Below are 27831 nucleotides of genomic sequence, written 5' to 3'. Positions count from 1 at the left end.
CGAAGCCTTGTCAATGTTTATTTAGTCAGACTATATTTTTGAACAACTTGACTGGTCGCAACTCAATTTCCTCAACATTTCCTATAAACAACCACTTAATGTCAAAATAAGTGAAAGGCATTGTAAATGTATTTTTGCTAAAATTGCACATGCTCTAGATAACTTGTACTGCAAATTAAAATGTTCTATTAGCAGTCTTTAGTTTATTAAATTTGTAATTCGTGTTGCAGTCATTTTTCTGCCAACTCAGCACCGATATGTTCTGTTGAAAAATTGATGTTGCTTACCATTTAATTTGATATGCACATTTTGCTCATTGCGCACACACTGTTGGGGACCCCTGCAGTAAGCTAACGGTGCCATTCTGCCATACTATTAACAATGTGCAATATTGTGGCAACTCTAATCCATCAACCTGTATTCTACTATAAATGCTAGCACTGTCAGTGTATCCTCGTGGCATTCTAGCAACGGTCAATGCATTAATCAAAGCAACGCATATTCCCTGTGCAGAAATCATGGTCAATTTGTCCTTTACAAAAATTGCAAAATGGGAGGGGAAAACATTGTTACCCTTTCTATAAACTGGCAAAATGGTGCTATTACAATTGATGTCATATATTTTCACTGTTTCACCTCTCCCCATCAGATCAGAACGCAATGCTAAATACTTTGTAGAAGCATTACTCTGCTGGAACATTGTCAAGTATACACCATCAGAACTGTACTGAATCACTGTGTGCATTTCTCTTAACACATTCACTCCCAATAGGTTCTCTCCATAATTGGATGTCTCCAAGTGGCATTTCTCTGTAAAGGGACCAACAGTAATGGGTACTAACTCTGACATCGGACATATTTCTGGCATTCATACAAACCCTACTGAAACGTGCTGTTGCCCAGACAAGGCCATATCTGGAAACATTGAACTGTCAATGGAACATTCTTTTGACATTGTATCTACCACAACTGAGTCTGCCCTAGGTAACTTCTCCTGGGTAACCCCTATCTCCTCATTCTCTCACACTGACCAGTGCACTGATTCTGGGACCACTTCCCATTTCTCTAACATATTTCTCATTATTGCTCTAAATCCACTAAGGTATGGACAAGTATTTAATTGTCTAACCCTCTGGGTGTATTCTCATTACAAAAATGTTCCCAACATGTGTGATTCTACAGCCTGGCAAATATGTGCGCACATTGCAAAACAAACCTATTTCAAACAAATTCTTGGAGCATGCTCACCTAATATCACAGAGAGTCAACACATTCTTCCATCAACTCCCCAAACTCCCCAATTTCTGTCCCTGGTAATCTCTCCATCCAAACAAAGATGCAAACAGCATCCACGGCTGCAATCAACGTGGTGTCCAAAACCCTCTCAGCAGACAATCCTGGTCAACAAGTGGATCAGAAATAACAGCTGCTGCAAGGAACTTTGTCCCTCTTGGCATTCAGAGATCCTTTTCTGCTCCAACCATCGTCGTCAATCCTCCTTAGGAGGGCCCCCCATGCATGCGCCATTTTGTAAAATCTAAAAATGCTATGCATTGGAAACAAAATATAACAAGAGATGGAGAGAATCACAGAGACACAGGAATCGGATTATTCCAAAGCAAAATGCATCTTTATTTTATGCATGAAACAAAATGTCACTGATCAATAACAAGCAGCAAAAGCAATCACTATCTAGCAATGAGAGCTTCAGTAATCTCAACCCAGGGCATGGCTGCCTCCAAACTCGGGTCTGGGTTCCTTGAATGAGGAATTACCGAGCCATTCCAACCTTGGAGGACCCGGTAATTCCTCATTCAAAATACCCATTCCCATTCGAGCCCCCATAGGGCTCAATGGGAATGGGGAGGGAGCTAACAACGGGCCTGTTAATTCCAGGCCCGTTGTTAGCTCCCTGGTCCCCTTGCGGGACCCGCAAAGGACGTCTAGTCTGACCAGACGTTCAGAGTGGGTCCCGCAAGGGAACCTAGTAATAGGGCGGAATGGGTTTAACGGCACCGGCACCATTACCGGCACCGTTAAACCCATTCTGCCAGGGTCGTAATGAGGCCCTAAGACTGTGACTGTCTCCCTTCTCTCTCAACCCAACTATAAGACAGCCCCCTTTAGCTCACTGAACCTAACCTACTGAACAGAACAAAACAGCCACTGTTTATACAGGGCAATGACACATTCATTGTGCATTTGGGTACGTGCATACATAATTTCAGCCAGCACCAAGACAGTCTCATGCAAAAACCAAAACATTGGTTCAGCGAAAACATTTCTCTGCAGTCAGCCAATCAAGGTTGTATCTCTGTGCGAAAAGGATTTGACAGTCTTCCAAGACTTTATTTGTTATCAAAACATTTACACACGCACTGTGTTCAGCTGCTCTTCCGCACTCAGCAGAATGCTTAATTCATATCGACAAAACACATAGCACATTCTCTAGCGCCTAGAAACTAAGAATGTGCATTCTACAAAATAGCAAGCTAAACATCTCTGCATAGATTTCAGCAAATATAGATCCATAATAGCTTAGATCAAAGTATATTACTAAACAGGATTTATACTAAATAGATGCATGGATGAATGAATTAATGAATACATGGATTAATGAATGGATGGATGGATTAGCTCATGTTTAACTATCATAGATAAATACAGACTAGCAAAACTCTGAAACTAATGCATTCATCATTTTACTGTGCAGCATGGGCAGATTTTGAAGATTGCACCACTGTGGTGCATGCTGCAGGCAATGCCTTTGTTTATACATGAGTTGGTTCATGTACTTCAAAGAACTCTTCAATGCAATGCTGTTTATAGCAATGCATTGCTTAATGAACTGTTTATCTCATGATAGTTCTTCCAATGATCTCTTATAGTTTTCTTCCAACATTACAATGACGATCCCTTGTGGAGACTTTTCATGAAAACTAAATGCACATCTGATGTCATCAGTGATGTCATATTTGATGTCATGGGTGTTAGTCCTTGTAGTGCACAGTGGTGGTGCGAGATATGGTTGCTTAGCTTACTATATTCGCGAATTTCTGGGGGTTTTGGTTTTACTTGTAAACATAATATGGATATGTTGGTATTAGTGCAAAGTAACTATAATGTCCCTTCAAAAAAGTTTTTGCACTGAATTTGATAGGTTTTTCTAAGAGCAACTGAACCATAATGTTCCTTTAACAACGTTTTTTCACTGAATTGGATAGGTTTTTAGCAGCGCAACTTAACCATAACATCCCTTTTACAAAGTGTTTTCACTGAATTTCATAGGTGTTTAGCAGGATTCCCTTATTTTGTATAGATGTAGCATACAACATACTAATTCCGTTGGCGCCATGCTGATGGGCACAGTAGCCGCGGACTGTGCATCTGTTTACAGACATTGGTTAGCATCCAAACTGCTCAAAAAGTCAGAGGTTCTCTTACATAGTGGTAGCATTCAACAAAGACATGGAACATATACAAACAGTACCATATATGTGTAGTGAATAGGTCTACAAACTCTGTACTTATGAAACAAACAGAACAAATGCATAGGGTATGCACGATAATGGAATGCACCAACAAGAGAAATAACGTCTACTTCCAACAATATCATCACAGTGCTCCTTTACATAGAAACAAAGAAGAAACTGTTAGAGGAAAGACTGCAAAGTACTGCGAGCAGAACGTCACTCCTACATGGTAAGTACACTCAAATTATTCCTATAATTGCACAGTTTGCTCGGTGTACAATAGCAGAAAAACATGATGTTTCTTGGTTTTCTCATCAATGGCAAGCACCCTAGAATGGCTGGAAGAGAATTTCCTTCATGAGGAAATGAGTGAAGATAGTAACCCCATTGGTACGCACCAGAGTCTGAAAAGCAAAACAGTTAATACATATTGGGCCTCATTACGACTCCGGCGCTGGACCATGGTGCTATTAGCACCATGGTCCATGCCGGAGTCCGGCATGGTGGATGGCGGAATTACCACCCCATTCCAAGGTGAGTGGGGCGGTAATTCCCCATTCACCATTTGCCCTTCCCCATTCCCATTTTTGCCCCATAGGGCATAATGGGGATGGGGAAGGCGCTAATTACGGCACCGTAAATTACGGTGCCGTAATTAGCACCAAAGTCGCTTAGCGCCTTGGACTTTAACGCCTGCAAAAAGCAGGCGTTAAAGTGTGAATCAGGCGTTAAGGGTTAACGGCGCCGACGGCGCCGTTAAACCCTTAACGCCTGACTTGTAATGAGGGCCATTGATTCACACACAACTAACAGATATTTTTTTCTTTAGCAGTAGATACTGGAAATGAAGAAAATGTACCACAAGCAGCAACTCTTCTACAACAGCATACGGGCAAAGAAAATAACGCAAACTCTAAATGAAAAAGTAGACATCCTGGATGTAAAAATTGAGCAATTGCTAAACAATTTTGCTGCCTTAAAAGATTTTGTACAAAGACATTTTATGGAAAAAATTAAATACCACTGCCCCACCTGCACCTGTACTCCTTTCCCATTTCCCTGCCAACCATCCCTACAAATTCCCTGTGAAGATAGACATTACGATGAGACCTCAATCCCTTTCTCGCCTCATGCCCAACTTCTACAAAACACCAATTCCCTGTTTATGTGTCCATTTCTGCTACCCCTTCACTTTCCGAATTGTATCTATGTATGTATGAAAATAAAGGTTTATATGTAAATTGTTGATGTGTGTGTGTTATTGCATTCTTTTGTATTCCTGGTATGACTCTGCGGAGCACGATACTGTCCGGGATGGCCGCAATTAAGCAAAATGGAGGTGTCCTGCGGACACCGCACCTGACCGGACTATCCGCAATCAAAATGGAGGTGTCCGTATGACACCACTCCTGTCAGCATGTCTGCATCTTGTGACACACCTTTAATTAGTTGTGCGAGCCCACGTGTCCACAACACCGCATCTTGTGACGCACCTTTATTAGTTGTGGGAGCCCACATCTCTCCGGAGCACACCTACGTGCATGCGTATCTCATCCTCTGTGTCCTGGTAACACTGCACCTGTCCAGCATGTCTAAAAAACTTGTGATGTACTTTCATTAGTTTAAGGCGCCCACCCACGTCCTACGGACAGCTGCGCACATGCGCCTCCCACCTTCTGTATCCTACAAACACCAAGCTTGTTTGAAAATGTCCGCTGCACGTGTGTCACACTTTTAATTACTCCGGGGATCCCAACCCTGTTCGTAGGACACCTATGTACATGCGCACAAAGTATCCTGCACAAAATGCGTCCTGCGGACAGCTGTCCCATTTGAGAACATTTGCAATGTCACCATGTGACCGCACCCACTCTGAGCATCGGTCCTTATTTCAAGACACAATCTGGTCCCCCAGACATCAAAAAAGTGCTGTTTTTGCCAATGCAAGGTGTATTACTGTGAAACTAAAGCCTTACAGCGGTCCACACTGTGTCCCTGGCAATCTGACCACTTTTTGGAACATTTTAGGCCCATTTTTGGGGTCCAAGCGCTCCCCAGAACCCCTATAAAAGGCCACACCACAGAGCTGCTCCTCATTCTGTTTTTGGCTGTGCAGAAAACAGCAGCAGTTCAGATTGCTCCTTTCTGCTTCAATTGCTTTCTGTCAAAATCTGCTCTGCTACTTTTGTTTCTGTTCCAGTACAGTATTCCAGATTGCTCTGTGCTGCCATTGCTTTCTGATCAATTCTGATGTGCTATATTACCTTTGGAGCTAATGGCAACCATGGATGTTGATACTGCCTCTACCTCAGCAGCACCCACACCCTCACCACCACCACCACCTTGCCAAGGGCATGGACGGAGGAACAGGCGTGGTGATAGGGATCAAGAAGAGAACGAGGATGAAGTAGAGTAGAGTTCCCAATTGCCTTCAGCCAATGTGAGTCCTGGGTGTGGAAGCTATTTACCACCATAGGAGACATGCCCAAAGCTAGTGCTAACCAGGTGACAACTACGGCACAACCTCCATGTGGCGACACCTGAAATCGAATCGCAATACAGCAGTTCGGAAGGTTGTCCCATTCAAACAAGGCAGTAGGTTGAGTTCCTATGCAGCATCCTCCGCATCTGCTCCTGGAACCACTATTGTGCATGTACTGCTATGGGGAGCAACTTTGAAGTGCTTTCGAGGCTTTGATCCGGGAGCATGAGAAGGAGTGCCCCCTACCTAAGTGGGCCCTACCCAACACCTTCATCTCTCCACCTGCACTTTCTTATCCCTGAGGTTGGTGCCCCTTCCCTACCCTCCCTTCCCTTCCTTTCCTTGTGTCTCTTGTGTAAAAAAAACAAAAAAAAATACAAAACAAGAAAAAAACAAAGATAAAAAGGCTCTTTTCAGAGCCAGCGTTCACAAGTTGAAAATAGAATTGCAAATGAAATAATGCAAGCCGCCGCACAGCCCGGTAGTCCGCAGACATCTAAAATAATGTGAGGGGTGCCTCTGTCAAAAACATTGCACTCGTTACTGGAAGTGGTAGCTCTGAAAAGAGATTTTTTGTGTTGTTTGATTGTTTTTGGAAGGGTTGAAGGTGCCCCCCTACTGCAAAAATACATGCTATACTTGCAAAAACCACTGCAATGTTTTGTATATTTTGCAGAAAAAGCTGATTGCCATCATCAGCAAAATGGACTCCATCACCGCGAAAAATGTTGGTACTACGAAATGTAATGTTTTCATTGTGGAAGGAGAACATGCCAACATCTCTCAAAAAGGCACAAACAGCCCTGTTCACATTGCACCTCACTTTCTCCAATCGTGGACAAAATGAAGAAGAACGCAGCCACATCTGTCTCTGGGCCATGCGAGAAAAGAATACTCAAGACTTTAGAAACATGTCCATGACTTGCCCAAGTGCCTCCTTCATCACAAACTGCAGAGAAATTCTGGTTACATGTCCTAAACTGTTCCCTCCACAATAAATGATAATATTGTCTGGATGATCGCGCATCACCATAGAAGCACAAAGAGGAGCCACATTCAGCCACTTTATTCCACGTACTCCAAACCAGTGGACATCCAAATTATGGAATCCAAGATATGCAGCCGGTCCACAGCGTTCTGCATGCACTTCCAACAATTGTATCCAGGAGTCGCCCAAAATCCATACACTCTGCCTCCTGAACGACACAGCCATAACCATAGCCATCTGCACTCCATTCTGCAAATACAACTTCTGCCACAGTCTCTTCTTACACACCACACCCAGGAAACCTTATTGACCAATCCCCAATCCTCCATAGTCCCATTTCCATGCCTCAAAAACCTGAATGTGGCACGTGCGATCATCTGACTACTGCAATTTCCGTGGACCTATCGTGCTTTGTAATTGGGTGGGGGCACACATTTCAACCAGGGTAGGGGATCTCTGAAAAGAGCCTTATTTTTAAAGGTGCTTGTAAACAAATACTTTTCCTTTTGTATTTTTGGGGGATTTTTTCTCTTCTTCACCTCCTTACATTATTACACGAGCCTTTCCAAAATATCCCTTAGAATGTGGAACAAAATAGCATTTTCAATGAGGGACAAAAAAAAGCCATTTACACTGAAAAACTGCACATTAAAAGGATTCATGTTCTCATTGGCACAGAAGATCATCCTAACACTGAACAAAAATGCAGACCTGCCTCCGTTTACAAGACACCTTCCAACATCTTGCTGGGAACAAAGTACATCGGGATTGTTCCATACTCTTCTAGGTGGTATGCCTGAGAAAACCACCTTTGCAGTGGGAAAAAGCTGCATCAGTGCTTTCAACCAACTCCTTCAAATCACAGAGAAAGCTTCCAGCACTGATGTTACACAAATGCAGTGCTCAACAATGCACCTCTAGGACATCAACAGTGCTCGAAGTGGCCACATCTCTGCAAACTACAAGCACAGCTTGCAAACTGTGCACAGGCACACTGCGCCACAAAGCGTCCACGCCTTCAAAACCAAAATTGACATCAATGCCTCTACCTTGGGCATACCTCTTTAAATCACCCACAAAGGAATCAACCACGATCAACACTCTGACTCTCTGCATCTCTGCCATCTTCACTGTACACAGCAATGAAAAAAAGTATTACCGCCCCTTCCTGTTAAGCACACCCTCAACACCTGATTGGATAATCCACACAGTCCCATTTCCATGCCAGGCATGCTGAGAAGGGCAGTATGTGGCACGTGCGATTCCCCAACTACCGCGGACCCCGTAAGGGTGGGGCAGCCCTTCTTCCCTTTCCACTACTCTCTTTACAGCACTCCCTCATTGGGTGCTGTTAAGCAGTCGCACATGCATTCACCAATAACATCTAAGACCTCAGCATCTAACTCTATCATCTGTGTTCAACACTCCATATTTACCGTTAAACAATCAGAGTACAGGTCTCCTGTGATTGAAAAGCACCTCCAGTAAAAAGTACTGTAAAACTATCCAAGAGTTCTTCGTCCAGATTCATGCACATTGCCATCCATCACCAGAAACTACAGGTATGGATATTTTGTATACAGTACATTTGAAACTCTGTTATAAGTGCCTCTCAATGAGGTACCTGCCACTTAACCTCCATAACCTACTCAAATAGCAGACTGTCATTTCTCCCATCTCCTATCATCAAATGCCACCTACAATGCTATGTGCTTTGAAAGTTTTCATTCACCCATATCACCCATTGTAAAGTCCAAAGTGTTACTCTTTTCTTTCCTTCTGTCATTTTTACAACCTTTTCCCTACTAACGCACCTCCTATGAAATTCCTAAAATGCTCACAGAACAGGAAAACTGAATGTATCCTACCAAAGCAAACCAAGTACATACATTGCATGCATATCAACAGAGTGCCTGCCACTTACCTTGCACACTTCACAGAATGCACCATTACTTAAAAACCAAATACAATGTATGTGTGCATTGATAACAGTACCATTTATAAATGTGGATAAATAAATTAAACAACTGAAGTGATTGCTCCACTCATGAAGCATGCATATATCTGTAGAAAAGTTAATGCATGCACACATGAAAACATTCTCCTTTCCAATCTGTACATCTGTCCGAAACTTTTTCTCACCCTTCTACATTTGGACTAATCCGTGTTCAATCTAAATAGTCCTACAGCAACACAAACACTTGCACCTCATATGGCGCACTTACAAAAAACACGTACCCCCTTACCAAAAATGCTAATGCCCCCAAGTCCCCAATCATATACAAAGCTATCCAATTTCAAACACACACTAACTCTTCCTGCCAATACATCCACCTACTATTTTGAGTGATATATTCTCCAGATGCAATCACTATGCCATTAACAAACATATGTTCTTACTTTCTTCTTTCACAGTTGCATTAAACACCTCTGTCCTGAAAGTCAGTGCTGTGTCAATTTGAAAATACAACCTAGAAGAAACCTACTCTCAACATCAGAACAACAGAAAGTAAGTGCAATACTATCGTACTGTTCTACCTCTTACTGAGACAGTGCAGTGTTCTTGTATTGTAAGATACACAATTCCATCAACCCAACAGTATTTGCTTCATTCTTACTCATAACACCTCAACAGGTGCCCACTTTGTATTGTCATCTCACCGCCATTATTGTAACACCCAGATACCAATACAGCCTTCGTACCCTAAAGTAACTGCCCATTACACAATCACACACCTCTATCTATAAGCCTACCCTCAATTTCAACCACTCATACACAGTGCACACATATACATTACAAAATCTGCACACCCACACTTTCCTTTTTTCTCCAACAGCTACTACAGAACGCCTACCAAATATCAACTCTGTAGAAAACAATGCAGACATAGATCAGATCAACCTACAAGCACACAAAATAGCCATCAACCTCTAGCAGAATGTGTACAGAAAGTTTAAACATAACAGCTGATACAGTTACTAACGAAAACAAAATCACCTAACAATAAGCAAACTTTAACTCCTCTTTCAAAATGTAGAAATAAAAAGAAATGTACTAAAAAGATTGCAACTATCACTACTGCTAACAGAGCACATACAAATGGTAACGTAGCCAAAAGCAAGCATTACAAAAAATTAATTTAACACAAATCTTTCCACCACAGAGTCCTTCAGACCCTTACTAATACAGGGGAGAAGTCACGCTCAAGCCTTAAAACTTACAGCAGAAAAGTAATCCTGGAAGCTCTTGTAGGAAATTCTTTATATTAATTTTAAACAGAATGAAACCACTAACAAAATTAATTATTAAACTACATCCAGTACTTCATAACAAATGCAATATCAGCATAGATACCTTTGGCAACATCGGTACAGGTGAGTGGAGTCACACCACCAGCACAGAGCCATACTTCAATGAAGAATCATACAAACAAGAGCAAACAAACCAAATTGCCATACATAGTAGTGGGCAAGGGTATGAAAAGGTAGACAATACCACAATGGAAGAAGAAACACTGCCTTCACAAATATTGCCATCAAATTTATATTCAACTCTCCCTTGCACTGAACGAATACACCGATCTACAAATGGCCATGCACATCAATGTGCAACGTTCGCCAAAACTCTATCAAGTCTTTGGAGCAGTTCCTTAATCACTATGTGAAAGCCAAGGACAAAGGAAAAATTAAAATACTACAAACTATGGACTCATGTCCAGTGCGCAAATCCACAGGAATATGAGGACATTCATTAGCCTGCATTTCTGGACCTGCTTGCAAAAGCACCTTCCACCATATGAAAATGAAATGTTAGCAACACACCATTCTACTGTGATAAATCTCGTTCACAAACTGTACTATGCAAAAATGGAGCATTTAAATGATATTCTCCTACATGGTACAGCCAAACAGCTGCTCGAACAAATAGACCACATCCAAAGCAAATATTTTGGAACTGTAGAGCACTTACAAACTCCAGTACCTTTAGAAAACAGTAGCAACAAACTTGCAGATGCCAACTTTCTATTACACACAGACAAAAAAGAAATACGCAAGTTCAAAAGCACATCTGCTGAAGTACCAAACCAAGTATGTGTGTGTTGTCGCAGACATTTTTATACAAAGAGCACGAAAACTATAGATATACAGGCCGATTCATGGAATAAATGTGCGCCGAAAATTCCGGCGCAGAGGGGCCTATACGTGCGCTGCGCCGAAAAATAGCGAAAAGCGCAGGGAAACCAGCGCACGTCGATTCATGGAAGTCCGTGCGTAAGAAAAGCATAGGACGTGCGCTGAAAAAGTGCGCGGCGCACGCCGGCGCACAGGTCAACCAACGGCGTGCGCCACGGCCACTGCGCTATCACTCCGAGCGCAGCGCACAGCTCTAAAGTAGGCGGAACACAGGGCGGGACACTCGGTATGGGGAATAAAATGGGGCACAACACTCGGAATGGGGAAGAATGTGGGCGGCACGGGGAAGTACAGGAGGCAAGTGCGCGGAACGCCCACACGCTCTCCGGCAACACGTATTCATGGATTCGAACAGGGCAAAACAGCGCTCGATCAAACCAGCGCACAGGCCCAAAAACGTATGCCACAAGTAAGCAGGCGGTAGCGTCCCGACGCACTTAACGAAAGTGCGCCAAAACCTGCGCCAACAAATACCACCCACATACAGCAATCATACAGCAATGGGCAATACCGTGACCCCAAAGGACAAATGATGTGCAAAGGTGTACGCCATTAACACGGACACCCACTGTTCAAAAATTTGCGCGCGTGTGTACAACGGGTTGCGCAAGAAGTCACTCGCGCGATTGCCCTGGGTACGTGTATCCCGGGGTGCGGGGAAGTCCCACACGCGATTGCCCTGGCCACGTCGATATCAGGGGTGCGTGTGAAGTTCCACATGCGAAAAGCCAGGGTACGTCAATTACAGGGGTGCGCGGGAAGTTTCACATGCGAAAAGCTAGGCTACGGGAATTCCAGGGGTGCGCGTGAAATCCTACACGCGAAAAACTAGGGTACGTCATTTACAGGGGTGCGCGGGAAGTTTCACACGCGGCTCTGCTGGGTGGGTCCTCACAGGTGTTCCATTCACACCCTCCACGTCCCCTGCATGCAACCCACACCACAGGGGACTACCCTGCACACCTGCTCATGCCTCCCACCACCCCCACCCCCCCGCAGTCAGGGGCACCTGCCAGAAGGCCCCCACCCATGTCTACCACCACCCCTACCCCCCCGCAGTCAGGGGCACCTTCCAGCAGGCCCCCACCCATGTCTACCACCACCCCCACCACCCCCGCAGTCAGGGGCACCTTCCAGCAGGGCCCCACCCATGTCTACCACCACCCCCACCCCCCCGCAGTCAGGGGCACCTTCCAGCAGGCCCCCACCCATGTCTATCACCACCCCCACCCCCCCAGCAGTCAGGGGCACCTTCCAGCAGGCCCCCACCCATGTCTACCACCACCCCCACCCCCCCCAGCAGTCAGGGGCACCTTCCAGCAGGCCCCCACCCATGTCTACCACCACCCCCACCCCCCCAGCAGTCAGGGGCACCTTCCAGCAGGCCCCCACCCATGTCTACCACCACCCCCACCCCCCCGCAGTCAGGGGCACCTGCCAGAAGGCCCCCACCCATGTCTACCACCCCCCCCCCCGCAGTCAGGGGCACCTACCAGAAGGCCCCCACCCATGTACCATCCATGTCCACCTTCACCTGGGTCACAACCCCACACAATCATGACCGTAATGGACAGTCTGCCCTGCAAGAATTCCCAAACAACTATCCCATCCACCCACATATCAAACACAATGACATGTGACACACCCAATGTAAATCATATGAATGAACACATGTCTGTCACACACAGATGTTGCAAGTGAATGTCCAAACACCCCACATGTCATGCATGAAAGCAATGAGATGATACAACACATTGAAGGATCAAATGAAAATGTATTAAAAATAAACAAGGATGGTAAAAATAAGAAATAACAATAAACATGCAATGCAAACTAAATAATAAAAAAGCACAACCAAAAAAATCAGGAACACTAATTAACAAAAATAAACTAAAATAGGGGTCCAAAGTCAAAGTCCAAAATTAAATCCAAGTACAAATGAAAGAAGAAACACATTGCCTCATGTGAAAAATTCAAACAAATATTAACATCCCTCAAACTATCAACATGATGATCCGGGTCCATGAGCCCTAATAAATGAAACCTAACTATTTACACTAAGTAAGAAAATGTCTATATACAAAAATGTGGTGCATTGTCCTTTGGCAACCAAATAATAACATTAAAACAAAGGAAACCTAACTACAACTAAACTACAGAACTATATACAAAGGCGGCGGGCAAGTCCTGCGGCTCACTGATTGTTGTCCCGGGCCAGGGCATCATCGAACTCCCGCTCGATGTCCCGGAGGCGGCCCCGTTCCACAGCCCCGAGGGTCCGCAGGGACGCCGATGTACCCACCTCCAGCTCCCTGCGGATGGCCTCGAGGCACTCGGCCTGCCTCAGGGCCCTCCGCATGGAGTTCTCCGCCCTGACCATAGCGAGCCGCGCCTCTTCCGCCCGCCGCCGCTCCGCATCTATGGCATGGCCCAACCGCTGCCACACGGAAGACACTTGACGTCCAGGGTCCTCCTGCCCTCCGGCTGATGCCTGCCCCTCTGATGGTGATGGCCCCGAGCCATCAAGGCTCCCACCTTCTTCCTCCTGCTGCTGACGTGCTGGTGCCGGTGCCCTGACACCTGCTGCCTGCACATCCTCCATTGTTTGGGGTGCTGTTGTTGCGGTGGCCACCCCTGCTGGACTCACGACTCCCGACTGGGGCAGGGATGTGTCCTCCACCAGCCTGGCCCCATCGTCAGAGGCAGCTCCACAGGGCACCCAGGTGACAGGTGGGTAGGAAGATGGCACGGAGGACGACTGGCGCATAGGGGGTTCAGGTGAGGAGGGGGTCGGAACAAGGCCCAGTGTATGGAGGAACACAGCCTGGTCTCCCTGAGAATGGGTCCGGACGTGGGCAACCCTGCTGGTGCAAGATGATGCAGACACAGGACCGGGGACAGGATTACACACAGGCACCTCCGCGGCGGCCTGTGCTGCCTCCTGTCCCTGCCCCTGTGCTGCACCACTAGCACCAGTGGAATGGCCACCTCCAGACCCCATCTCAGTCCCTTGCACGGCCTCCTCCTCCACCAAACCCACCACCAACCTGGATGACTCCCTGCCATCTTCCGCCGCGGAACCCTGTGGGGTCTCAGCTGCCCCTTCTGCTGCCGAGGAGTCCAACTTCCTCCTGCGCCTCCTGGACCTCCCCTCGGCAGCTGCGACCTGGGACACAGCACCGGACTCCTCACTCCCCGACGAGATGACAACAGGGGAGGGGAGCCGGGCCTTGCGTCTCCGGCTGGCGGTGGCATCCCTGCTGCTGTGCTCCACAGCACCTTCTCCGCCCTCCACATCAGATGACGCTGCAGGCAGGGAGAGACAGGAGACAGGCATCAGGACACTGTACAATTGACTCACACACATAACAGTTGTACAAGAGTGGCATTGTCATACTCCAGACCTGGCATCACAATCCCCAACACACTTGTCTCCTCAACGCACACACATGAGTCATTCAACAGCCATATTGCTACAGCCCGCTACATACATTCACATACAGCAGCATGAGCAGACAAAGGTGAGCCACACATCACATGACACACAGACTCAAATACACATGCAAACATGCAAAGCACACATCCAAGCATGTGTACCACTCCGCAAACTGTCAGTCATGAGATGAACATCCATGTCACATTTGCAATTCACTCTCCAACATGACAGTGTCACCTGCATCCATGTAGCAACACTGTTGCACCCTTCACAACTACACACACGCACACGCTGCAGACTAATGCACCTGGAATCAACATCCATGTGTCACACCACAAGCATGCCAACTCACATGCACAGTCAAACACATGTGCCCACACACAAGCATTTGCACTGCAAGCACACACACACAAACATGCACCATCCTTGTCTCACACATCACAGGCACACATGTGCTTGTCTCACAGCCCTGCACACACACATTTATACATGGCCACACAAAGACATGTGCAACATGCACACTCCTGGCACACCACCACACACACAGCTTACAATCAGTATGCATGTACACTCACCGCTCGACTCCAGACGGGTCTGCCTCCCAAGGACCTGGACATGGAGCGCTGGGGATATGCTTTCCAGGACCCGAAGTTCATCTTGCGACAAGTGGCCCCGCTGCCCCTTGGCATCCACTGCCTTCACGAGGCGCCGGGCCTTGTTCAGGGTCCTGGACCTGTAGTCCTCCCAGCGCTTCTTGACTTGATGGAATTCTCGGACTGCCACCCCCTCTGCGTTGATGGCAGTCACAATGTCCGTCCAGATCCTGGTCCGTCCTTCCTTGTCGAGGCGCATCCGTCCGTAGAGGGCATCATACTGCCCCAGGACTCGCTCCACCAGGACACCAACTTTGGTGGCACTGAAGCTGGTGCCCCTCTGCCTCCCTGGCCGGGGGTTGCCAGTCGTGCCAGATTTTGTGCTCCCTGACATGGCAACCCCAGAGGCAGGAGTGGGTGGCCAACTGGGTCCTGGGGCTGGGCTGTGGAGCGATGGTACGGCTGTCGGGAGTCTTTGGTTCCAGCAGGGGTGGTCACAGCAACTGCACCCCTGGCTGATGTGCAGGCAGCAAACAGCAGGGCACGTGGGCAGCAGGCAGTCAGGCAGCAGCAGATGGCAGGTGGGAGCGTGCTCGGGGCTCTGGGGGGCAGGATTCCGGCCTTAGGGGCAGGAGCGTGGTCTTCCGTGTGTGAACGCGTGGCCAGCTTGATACGGAGTGAATTGGCACGTGAAAATCATGCACGTCTGCGTGGAATCCGAGGAAAGGCCGCGTAAGCACGTCAGCACGCGTACGCGATTTCATTGGTCCAAAGGGCCAGGCGCGTAAGCGCGTCTATAATGCATGGCCGTTTCCCAACCCGCGTGATTGGTCCAAAGGGCCAGGCGCGTAAGCGCGTCTATAACGCACGGCCGTTTCCCAACCCGCGTGATTGGTCCAAAGGGCCAGGCGCGTAAGCGCGTCTATAACGCACGGCCGTTTCCCAACCCGCGTGAAAAAATAAACCTCCCGCGCGAGCGCGTCAGCACGCGTACGCGATCTCATTGGTCCAAAGGGCCAGGCGCGTAAGCGCGCCTATGACGCACGGGTGTTTCCCAACCCACGTGAAAAAAATACACGTGGCGTGCGAGCGCGTCAGCACGCGTACCCGATTTCATTGGTCCAAAGGGCCAGGCGCGTAAGCGCGCCTATGACGCACGGGTGTTTCCCAACCCACGTGAAAAAAATACACGTGCCGCGCGAGCGCGTCAGCACGCGTACCCGATTTCATTGGTCCAAAGGCACACAGCGAGTAATCGCATATTCAACAGCGCGCGTGAAAAACGCCCGGTTACCATTTACATCTGAATACAATTACAATATTAATAACGTACATTTAACCTGGTAAACCTCGAGCATGTAGTCACACACGCTCGGCCACGACACGTGCAAAATTACAACAGGCAATACGGAAAGACGTACGCCTGCAGGAAGCAGGCGTACGTGACCCGGCACGTCTAAATATTCACGTGAAAACATCATACAAGCTCAGTGCAAAGATGAACATACCGTTCCTAGCAGCAGTGGCTGTGGGTTACCAAAGGAGGAGGAGGAGGAGAGTCAGGGCCAGAATTTTCTCACCCAGAACCAGCCTATTCGGGATGCCTGATGACCAGGTGTATGGGAGGTACAGGTTTCCAGCACACATCATACTGGACCTGGTCAGTGAGTGGGAGGATGACCTCACATCACCCACCCTGTGCTCCCAAGCACTCAGCCCCCTGCAGAAGGTCCTGAATGTACTGCACTTCTTGGGCACTGGATCTTTTCAGCGGACAAGTGCCATAGTGGGTGGTGTGTCACAGGCCACGCAGTCACGCTGTCTACACCAGGTCTTGAACATCATCACTGCACGGCCATCAGTCCGCAGGCACATATATCTCCCCAGGACTCCTGCAGAAAGGCGGGCGTGCATCCAGGAATTCTATGGTGTGGCTCAATTCCCCAAAGTGCTTGGTGCAATTGACTGCACCCATGTGGCTCTACGTCCCCCCAGGGCAACAGAGCACATCTATAGAAACCGCAAGCACTGGCATTCCATCAACATGCAAGTTGTATGCAATGCCAAGGGAATCATCACATCAGTATATGCCAACTATCCCGGGTCCACCCACGACAGCTTCATCTACAGAATGTCTACCCTAAGCCGGGACCTAGAGGCTGGCCGGCATGGAGATACATGGCTGCTTGGTGAGCATGAATGCCACTGCACATGCATGCATGTCAGATACAGGGTCATGTCACAACACCACTAATGATACCCATCACCACCTCCGCAGGGGACAGTGCCTACCCTATCAGCCCCCACATGATGACCCCAATCCGGAACCCCACCACGCCACCCGAGGTAAGGTACAACACAGCCCACATTGCAACACGGGGCATAGTGGAGCGCACATTCGGAGTGCTGAAGTCACGCTCTCGCTCCCTTGACCGTTCTGGCGGGCAGCTGTTATATGCTCCCCCACTAGTGTGCAGGATCATAGTGGCAGCATGTGTCCTGCACAACGTTGCAACACGCCGGGGCCTGCCCGTGGACATGGTGGTGCCCCCACATCCACAACCACATGCACGCCTGCTGCGCATGGGAGGGGAAAGGGCACGGTGGGAGGCAGCCCGTACGCAACCGGTGGCCAACTTCTTCACCTAGGAATCACAGTGCTGGCTAGTGCACACTGCTCTGGCACATACCATCTGACGATCAATGATGACACTACCTGACAATGTCACAAAATTTCTTGGCAATAAACTGTCAGAAACACATCAGCCTGAGATTGTTAACATGGAAGTGTCACTATGTGTGCACCCCTACCTACACATACACCAGCAATGCATAACTATGAAAAGACACAACTCCATTCATCAAAAATGCATTGACACAGGCGAATTGCTACATGACAACATTGCCATGTCACCCAATCCCTTCACAGTCCCGCCACAGAGGACACCATGTCATGGTATGTGAGAGCAAACAAACTGACCCTCACAACATGACACCGGTGTCACAAATTGCAGTGCCCCAAATGGTACATAGCCGCACTTGAACAGCTAACCGTGATGGAGGCACTACTACACACCTGTGTAAGTGTCATTTCAATCAAATTACACACCAACCCACCCTGAAGCCCACCAAAACAAGACACAATGCATGTAATCAATGGTAGTCTCAATACCTGATTGTGCTGGTATGTCCTCACCGTCCAGATGTACAGTGATGGCGCCACGCAAAAGTGTCACTGCACATCTACCGACATGTAGTCTGACTCCAGAGAGTATGCCCGTGTGAAGAACTGTGTGAAATACCTGCAAAACATGAGTAACATATGTAAGTTGAGGCACATATCAAACCATCATGCATAGTTAGGTGCAACAACAATGTACACCATGAATGTCTACACAGTATTGACTATGGACTGCCCAACAGCTCATGGGAGTCCAATGTCACCGTGTAATTTGCTGTCACTTGGGCACACCCTTTGCAAGCCCATGGAAACGGAAGCAGGAGGGGTGTGGATGCCAGGTACCCAAGCATCGAAACCAAACTCAGGACAAGCCTGCATGTGCCCAGCCACAATACAGTGTATGCCCAGGTACCCACACAAGGCAACACACTTGAAAAAGAAAAATATGATAAGAAAAAATGGCCATGAAAGGGCCGGCGGGGAGGGGGGGGGCCACCTATGAGGTCCGAGGACAGGATGCACGCCACAATCCACCTGTGTGGATCATGGGAAGTAAAAACACCCCATAGGCTCGTGGCCCACACGGCTACTCTGTTGTGGGAGATGAGTCGCTATCGCTCTGGCCAGACCCTGCAGCTGACTCAGGAGGTGGGGGAGCTGCCTCAGAAGATGGTGTGACAATGGGAGGCAGCCCACGCAAAGCCCGAGTTTGCTCCTCCATGGCTGCAAGCAGGCGGGTCTGGAAGGTCTGGTTCTGGATTATAATCATGCGGAGGTCCCCATGCAGTAACTTCCGGGATGACCTGACCTCCGCATGAGTTGCCTGCATCTCGGCCGAGAGCGTCCGTGTCAGACGCTGCAGCTGCTCCTCTGTCCTTCTATGGGATGAAGCCTCAAGCTCTGACAGGGTCGACCTGAGGTGATGGAATTCTTCCCTCAGGCCTTCCCTGTGGCGCTGGGACTCCATGGAAAGTGATTCCCGCAGAGTCGCCAGTCCTGCCCGCCTGTCCATGTTGGACGCCAACATGTCCTCCCTGTGTGCCTGGCAGATGGACTCTGTAGCCTGCTCCAGTCGCTCCATCAGCCTTTCTGGGGGGACAATGGAAGTGGCCACCCTATCCATGGCCTGTGCAATCATCTAGGATGATGCTGCCTGTTGGGTGGCCATACCGTAGATGGATTGCTCCCAAGCGGTATTGCCAGGTGGCATACGGCCACCACGTTGGCGGGCACCACACCTGCCTGGGGCAAGGCGGACTGCGCCTTGCTGTGCCGGCAAAGCCTCAGGCTGCAGGACTGCATTCCCTCTCTGATCTGCAGCCCCAGGAACAGGATCAGAGATTGTGTGGTGTGGCCCTGCATCCGTAACCACCGGAGGCTGAGCTGCCGACACTGACATCCCCATTGAGGGCAATAACCCGGCTGCAGGTGGGTCGGACAGAGGAGATTCACTCCCAAGAACACTCACCTGCGACTGCACATAGGTGTCATCCTCCGAGTCTACACCTGAATACTGCTCGGGGGAGGAACCCCCAGAGACACCCCTCGACAGCACGACCTGCAGCACTTGTGGGTTTTCACCCACAAACACACCACGTCCCTCACTTGTGGAAGGTCGGCCCGGGTTGCCCTCCTGGGACGGCTCCACCACCACATCCCCAGCATCAACAAGTGCGTCGTCCCCTGCAAAGACATGAAAGAGAGAAATGGAAACAGGCATTAGCACCATGGCATACAACAAGGGCTGATGAACAACAGAGCCAGTAGTTCAATGACACATGTCCCACATGACTGGGAAACCTCCTATGCATTCACCATCACTGGGACTGGAGGGGAGGCTCAGGGCACACAATGATGACACAGAGAATGGAGAGCAACGCCTGCTCCCCATGCTGCCTAGCACTGGCATCACACATTGGCCGGTGATTGCCATGACAAATGCACATGCCATCACACACATGGCATGTGACATAGCCACCAAGTGAAGAGGGAGAGGAGGGCAACTAATTTGGATTTTGGCCACTCTGGTCCTGACATTGCTTCATCACATCAAGAAGTTAACATGTTGGACATGGATCTGCTAGTCCCAATTGGCCACGATGCACAGTGCCTTGTCAACATTAACAGAATGCAGTAAACAATGAGATTCCACCTCCCCATCACCTGTAATGGAATCATATAGCATTCGTGAAGCACCTGTACAGAAATGTATGAAGGTACAGCGGAGCACTGAGGGGTGGTGGGGCAGAAGGGGATGCCATTCAACAATCCTACTGGTGCTGGTGTCATTCATGTAACGCAAGTGCAGAGGTGGGTGGCACAATGAAGTGCAAGGGGAAGTTGCGGCTGGAAGTGCTGTACAAGGTAAGTAGGACTTAACGTCGAGGGCAGATGGTGGTAGGCGCAGACAAGTGCTGGGGGGGTGGCCTACAGGGGTACAGAGACAGTCATGCAGTGCTGTGGGCTCGGAGGGGACAGGGGAGGTACACACTGCATCTGGCTCGGCAAGGTCCTTGCAGATTTCAATGTGTCCTGCAGAGTTGTCAGATGCCGCAGATATGTGCCCTTGGATTGGGGCTCTCATCTTGGTGAGAAGGGTGAGACGCTATTGCCTTTGGAGCAGGCGGCAGGCCAGTTTGCCAGAGGATGAGCATGATGCAGGCCATTTCCTCTCTGCCACCCGGCACCTGTGTTTTGGGTTCACAAGATCCGAGTCATGCCAGGAGTCAGCATTGGCATGGGGCTTCAGGCGGATTGTCATGACCGTGGCAAAGACATCCAGTGTACCTGACATAAAGTGGAGCATGGAGTGGGCCCTGTCAGGATGGGAGTGAGCCTAAGGGGGAGCTGGATGGGGGGGAGATTTTGGCAGCATAAGCCTCGACTGACACACACTTCATGGGTTGGAATACCAAGAAGGTGTGTGACAGTGGTGAGGGTGGCTTTGCCTGTGGGGTGGTGAGGGTGAGGTGGGAGGAGAGGAGAAAGTGATCACTCCAGGAGAGAGGAGTGCAGAGAGGGATGGAGAGGGGAAGGTCAGATGAGATCAGAGCATCAAGAGTGTGCCCTGCAGAATGAGTAGGGACAGACGGGAGTTTAGAGGGTGATAGGGAGTTGCTGAGGTCACGGAAAAGTCACGTGGGGGGGACAACAAGCATGCAGGTGGATGCGTACATCACCAAGGAAGAGGATTTCAGTGTCTGGGGACATGAGTGAGGAGGAGAGGTGAGGCCACTCAGAAAGGAAGTAGTACATTTGACCATTTTTCCAATACACAGTACGCACAGTTTGTGAATGTCGAGGTGAGATGGAGAGAGACGTCACACAAGCCATTCCAGAGGGGAGTAGGTCTACGTAGGAGTGACAGTGGCAGGAATACCCTCAGGGAAGGCAAGGGCACCCCCCCCCTGCACAGTAGTGCCAGGCCAAGGAGAGGATCTCCGGAACGTCAGGTAGGAGTGTGTCAAAGATGCAGACAGAGCTGGCCGTCAGACATGTTTCCATGAGACCAAGGATGTCAAGGTGCATTACCTCATGTAAGTGACATATATTGGAGGAATGCCTGATGCAGCGGCAGAGTAAGGAGTGTAAATGTGGAGGAGGTTGACAGCCTTGTAGGATTTACGGGGAGTGCTACAGATCAGAGGTGCAGCATGTGTAGGAGTTGGAGTGGGAGGCGGAGAAGGATCATGGGAGGGTGCAGGGAGGCAGTGCAGGATGGATGAGGAGAGAGGAGGGGGGACAGCAGGAGAGGAAAGGAAGTTGATGAGATGTGGGTAGCATTTGTCAAGGAGAATAAGGTTGGCCTGAGGTACTTGGACTGAGATGCTCCCATTACCATACACATCAATTGTGGCCTCTGAGGATTGGAAGGAGGCCAAGAGTACACCCCAACGGGTCACACCATTGATGGTGGAAGAGGAGCAAGGAGAGAGGACTGGGACCATGTGAAGGGTCCATGGGACAGGCAAAGGCATGTATGAGCAGATGTCAGTGAGAGTTAACCTTGAGTAGGCTCAGATGTACTTGTCAGCAATAGGGTGGGTCGCATTGGAGGGCAGGGTGCCCTCATTTGACTGTTTGCAAGCAGGTGTCGTGAGTAGGGCACGATGGTCTGAACAGTAGAAGTCAGGGAAGATAGACCATGAAGAGCAGCATGGAGTGTGAGGGAATGGGGCTTGAAACCAGACGGAACAAGAGCACACAGGTAGGAGGTGGGTGTCAAGGCATATTCCAGAAGAATGACAGCATGTTGAGTGCCATGTATATACAGAGGACGCATTAGCATGTGGTATCATTGCATGTCAGGCATGTGACGATGGAACTTGAATGGCTGGGGGAAAGTGTAGGAATGGTATGTAAGACATAAGATTAATAGACAGGGGAGAATGAGCAACAATGTCTTGACAAAATGACAATTCAAGGGGAACTTCCATGGTGTAGGGCCATATGTGCACTGTTGGCAGTAGGGATAGTGGTGTGGGCACATGGTGTTGCACTGGACATACTGGATGAGGCACATGGGTGACACTATCAACTCTGCCACACACCCCCTTGACAGGCACACAACATGAAGGCTTCGCACACACACCATGCACATGGATATAACACACATGCATGTGCACTCACCGGATGATGCCTCGTAATCAGGGAGATCTCCCACACCTTGGAGTTGTCCCTCGGTGACGTAGGATCCAGCTACGGACTCATGTGGTGTGAGTTCTATTTCCTGTGCTGGGGACCCACCTCCAGTCACCAAGGTTGCGGCATGACTTGAGGCCAGCTTATCCTTTGCCCTGCGCTTAAGGTCATTCCAGCGCTTCTGGCAATCACTAGCTGTGCGCCTCACTACTCCAAGGGCACTTATTTTGTCAGCAATGGTCTGCCAGTGTGCCTGGCGTCTGGCATGTGTGGTCTTGGACCCTGCAACGATGACCATTTCCCTATCATGGTCTGACACATACTGAACAAGTGCATTCAGTTCGGCGTCTGTGAAGCTGGGCTTCCTTGATGGGCCGGACTGTGCAGCCGTGCCTGGGGCATCAGCCTGTGCCGGACGTGCACTCTTCCTCTTCCGCTTGGAAGGGGGTGGGGATCCAGAGTGTCCTACGCTTCTGTGGACACTAGGGGCAGGAGCCGTGGTGGACTCAGTACTGGGTGTGTGGGATTGCACACTCAGCATGGGAGTAGGTGCAGGCATTGGGGGTAGAGGGATAGGGTCAGGCCTGATCTGAGGTGCATGAACTAGGACCGACACAGTCTTGGCAGGGTGTATGAGAGGTGGGGTGGATGGAGCCACACCCTGCCCACGGGGGGCAGCAGATGACCTATCTGGCATAGATGCGCGTGTCCTGATGACACCAATGTGCACCGGTGCACGTGCAGTGGACCTGCTGACCTGGATGTCAGCGATGGAGTCACCCTCGGACAGGTCTGGTGCCACAATGGGCTGGTCCAACAAGGGCTGATCAGGGTTGGTATCAGCCACATGACCCTCAACCTGGGGGGGGGGGCATGGGTGTCCCTGACTGGTCCTCCAGACTGGGGGGGACAGGGGCACCCTGCAAGTCACAACCACGTCCCCTAGTGGATCCTCCTCGGCCACCTTTGCCACCCTTACGGCTTGCACGCCTCCCAACCATGGCACTGATGTTATTGTGCGTATGGGAGTGGGTGTGCACAATTGTCCTGGGCAATTGGGTGTCAAAGGGGTTGGGTACCAGATGGTATTCGTACCCTAGTGCAGTGGCAAGGCTATATGACACCCCTGGGGAAAGATGACGGGTCACGCAACGCACAGGCACCCCAAAAAAGTTAAGGAACGTGCACGATACCCCTCCTAGACCACGTGTGCGTATAAAAAACCCTGCACTACGCTGTGGCATCCAGTAACACAGTAATGAACGTATGCGTGTCACACGCAGCCTAGATTGACCTCTGAAGAGGTACGTGACACACGGGGCAAGCACAGATGATAGATGCGTGCGCAACTCACCGTCTGCCAGGGAGAAATGCGTCAAAAAGACGCGCGTGTGCGCGTTGGCAACACCCCCGCCAAAAGAAGAATGGGACGCTGTCTGAGGAGACAGGACAACAGTAGAAGGCAACGCTGTGTGAGGAAACAGGCCCAGGAAAAAGAGCAAAAGAGAAAAAGCTGTCAGAGGTAACAGGGAGTACGACCTTTGAACGCCGTGAAGTAAATCGCGTGTCAACTGACAAGAAGTACAGAATACACCAACTCGCTCTCCACGAAAAGCACGTACAAGGAAATGGCGTTCTACATGTACCTTTTATGCAGGCCCACAGGTCCTGCGTCACTTCCGCGTGTAGGCGCTGAAGGGCCAGCCTCCAATCACACGCATTGACACTGGCTTGTGTTTCTTTCACGCGTGTTGGGAAACGGCCGTGCGTTATAGACGCGCTTACGCGCCTGGCCCTTTGGACCAATCACGCATGTTGGGAAACACCCGTGCGTCATAGGCGCGCTTACGCACCTGGCCCTTTGGACCAATGAAATCGGGTACGCGTGCTGACGCGCTCGCGCGGCACGTGTATTTTTTTCACGTGGGTTGGGAAACACCCGTGCGTCATAGGCGCGCTTACGCGCCTGGCCCTTTGGACCAATGAAATCGCGTACGCGTGTTGACGTGCTTACGCGCTGAGGGCCTTTCCTCGGATTCCACGCAGACGTGCATGATTTTCACGTGCCAATTCACTCCGTATCAAGCTGGCCACGCGTTCACACACGGAAGACCACGCTCCTGCCCAGAAGGCCGAGTTACTGCCCCCCAGTGCCCCGAGCAGCCTCCCACGTGGCATCTGCTGCTGCCTGCCTGCCTGCCTGCCTGCTGCCACCGTGCCCTGCCATTTGGTGCCTGCACATCAGCCATCTGCAGGCGTACAGTTGCTGTGTCCACCCCTGCTGGAACTGAAGACTCCCGACTGGAAGAACACCACTCCACAGCCCAGCCCCAGGACCAAGTTGCCCACCCACTCCTGCCTCTGGGGTTGCCATGTCGGGCACTGAAACATCTGGCACCACTGGCAACCCCCAGCCAGAGAGGCAGAGGGGCCCCAGCTTCAGTGTCACCGAGGTTGGGGTCCTGGTGGAGCGAGTCCTGGGGCAGTATGATGCCCTCTTCGGAATTAGCCGCGCCAACTATGAAGGACGGACTCGGATCTGGGACGACATCGTGACTGCCATCAACGCGGAGGGGGTGGCAGTCCGCGACAACCCACATGTCAGGAAGCGTTGGGAGGACTGCAGGTCCAGGACCCTCTCAAAGGCCCGGCGCCTCGTGGAGGGGGGCCGGGGCCACATGAGTTCGATCCAAATGAGGGTCCTGGCACGCATACACCCAGCGCTCCACTCCCAGGTCCTTGAGAGGGAGACCCGTCTGGAGTTGAGCGGTAAGTGTGCAGGCATTGCTGTGTGAGACAGTGCATGTTGCAGTGTGCTGGTTGTGTGATGCTGTATGTGTGGAATGGGCCTTGTAGGCATGTATGTGTGCAGTGTTGTCATGGCGATGCATGTGCGACCAGTAATTTGTGGATCACATGGTTGTTGTATGTGTTGCTATGCAACCTGAGGAGGCCTATGCAGATTGGACACATGTGAGCATGCAAGTGTATGTTCGTGGACATGGGTGTGGGTGAGGGATGGATGCTGATGCCAGGTACATGTATGGTGTCGAGGTCGGTGTGCTTGACCTGCATGTCTGTGACTTTTGAATGGCATGGATGCATGACACATGTCTGTGACACTGTACAGATTCACTGATGCTGCCTAATCATCCTTGTATCCACTGTGTTTATGATGTACGAGGCCACATGGATGTGACAGAGGTGAAGTGTGTGCGTGTGATTTGCATGACCAATGATGCATGTGAGTTCCATGACATCGTACTTTAGAAGAGTGCAGTGGACATGTATGTTGATGTGCATGCCATGGACCATGGGTGTTGCGTGTGTGTATTGCCTGACCCATGTGTTGTGGAGGGACATGATAGAAGTGTACTTTACCATTGCCAGTCATCTGATATTGCTTCCTGTGTAGGGGACCATTGTACAGTGCCCTGATGCTTGTGTTCTATGTCTCCCTCTATGCAGCGGCTAGTGATGGAGAGGGCGGAGACGGCGCTGTGGAGGTAGACGGCGGGGATGCCCCCACGGCTGCGGCGGAAGGGGTGGGTGAGCCCCCACAGGGGCCAGCTACAGCGGAAGAGGGCAAGGAGCCATCCAGGTTGGTGGTTTCTACAGAGGAGGAGGCGGCCGAGACTGAGGCACACCTGAGGCCTGGTGGGGGCATCCCTGCTGGTGCAAGTGGTGCAGTCCAGGGCCAGGGGCAGGAGGCAGCACAGGTCGCCATGGAGGTGCCTGTGCATGTCGCTGTCCCTGACCCTGTGAGTGCACCACCATGCACCAGCATGGATGCCCCGTCCCAGGCCCATCCGCAGGTGGAGGAGGTGTCTATGTCATCTGACTCCCCTCCACCTGCGGACGAGGGGACCCGTGGGCGCATGGAAAAGGTCCTGATTGGGGTCGCGTTGCGCACGGGGGTCATTCGTGATGACGTGCGTGCTTCCCGGGAGGAGCACGCACATCATCACGAAGAGCACCGTGCCGACGTGGCCCAGTTGGGATCTGCCATTGGCGCGGGTTTTCTGCAGGTGATGGCCAATGTGTCGGGCATCTCCTCCTCTGTGGAAAGTATGCGCCGGTCGTTCTCCTTGCCGTCTTCCGGCCCAGTTGACACCAGGGCCCCCTGTGGACCTGCCCCGACCAATGCAGCCGGCTCAGTGGGGATCCCATCCCTGCCACAGTCGGGAGTCGGTGGTCCAGCTGGTGTGGACACCATGGCAACTGGACCCCTGCAGGTGGAGGATGTGCCGGCATCATCAGGCAGGGCACGTGCACGACGGCGTCGGTGGATACCATCAGCCTGGATGCCGTCGTGCTGGCAGAGGCAGTGGCTGCAGAGGCAGCGGCAGCGACGTGGGAGGCGTCATGGCTCGGGGCCATCAACATCGGAGGGGCAGCCATCGGCTGGAGGGCAGGAGGACCCTGGACAGAATGTGTCTTCCGTGTGGCAGCGGTTAGGCCACGCAATAGATGCGGAGAGGCGGCGGGCAGAAGAGGGGCGGCTCGCTATGGTCAGGGCGGTGGACTCCATGCAGAGGGCCCTGAGGCGTGCCGAGTGCCTCGAGGAGATCCGCAGGGGCTTGGAGGTGGACACTGCGTCAGCCCTGCAGGCCCTCGGGGCCATTGAGGAGGAACGCCTCGGGGAGATAGAAAGGGAGTTCGATGATGCCCTGGCCCATAACATCTCTCAGTGAGCCGCAGGACTGGCCCGCAGCCTTTGTATATAGTTATGTAGATAGTAGGTTTCCTTTATTTTTATTTATTATTTGGGTTGATTGGACAATGGCCCACGTTTTTTGTATATAGTTAGCATTAGTTAGGTTTTGGGTAGGTTTCATTTTAT

This window comes from Ambystoma mexicanum, chromosome 11 (genome assembly GCF_040938575.1).
Source record: "Ambystoma mexicanum isolate Mex_15411 chromosome 11, UKY_AmexF1_1, whole genome shotgun sequence".
Taxonomy (NCBI): Eukaryota; Metazoa; Chordata; class Amphibia; order Caudata; family Ambystomatidae; genus Ambystoma; species Ambystoma mexicanum.
This window is presented reverse-complemented; position numbering follows the sequence as displayed.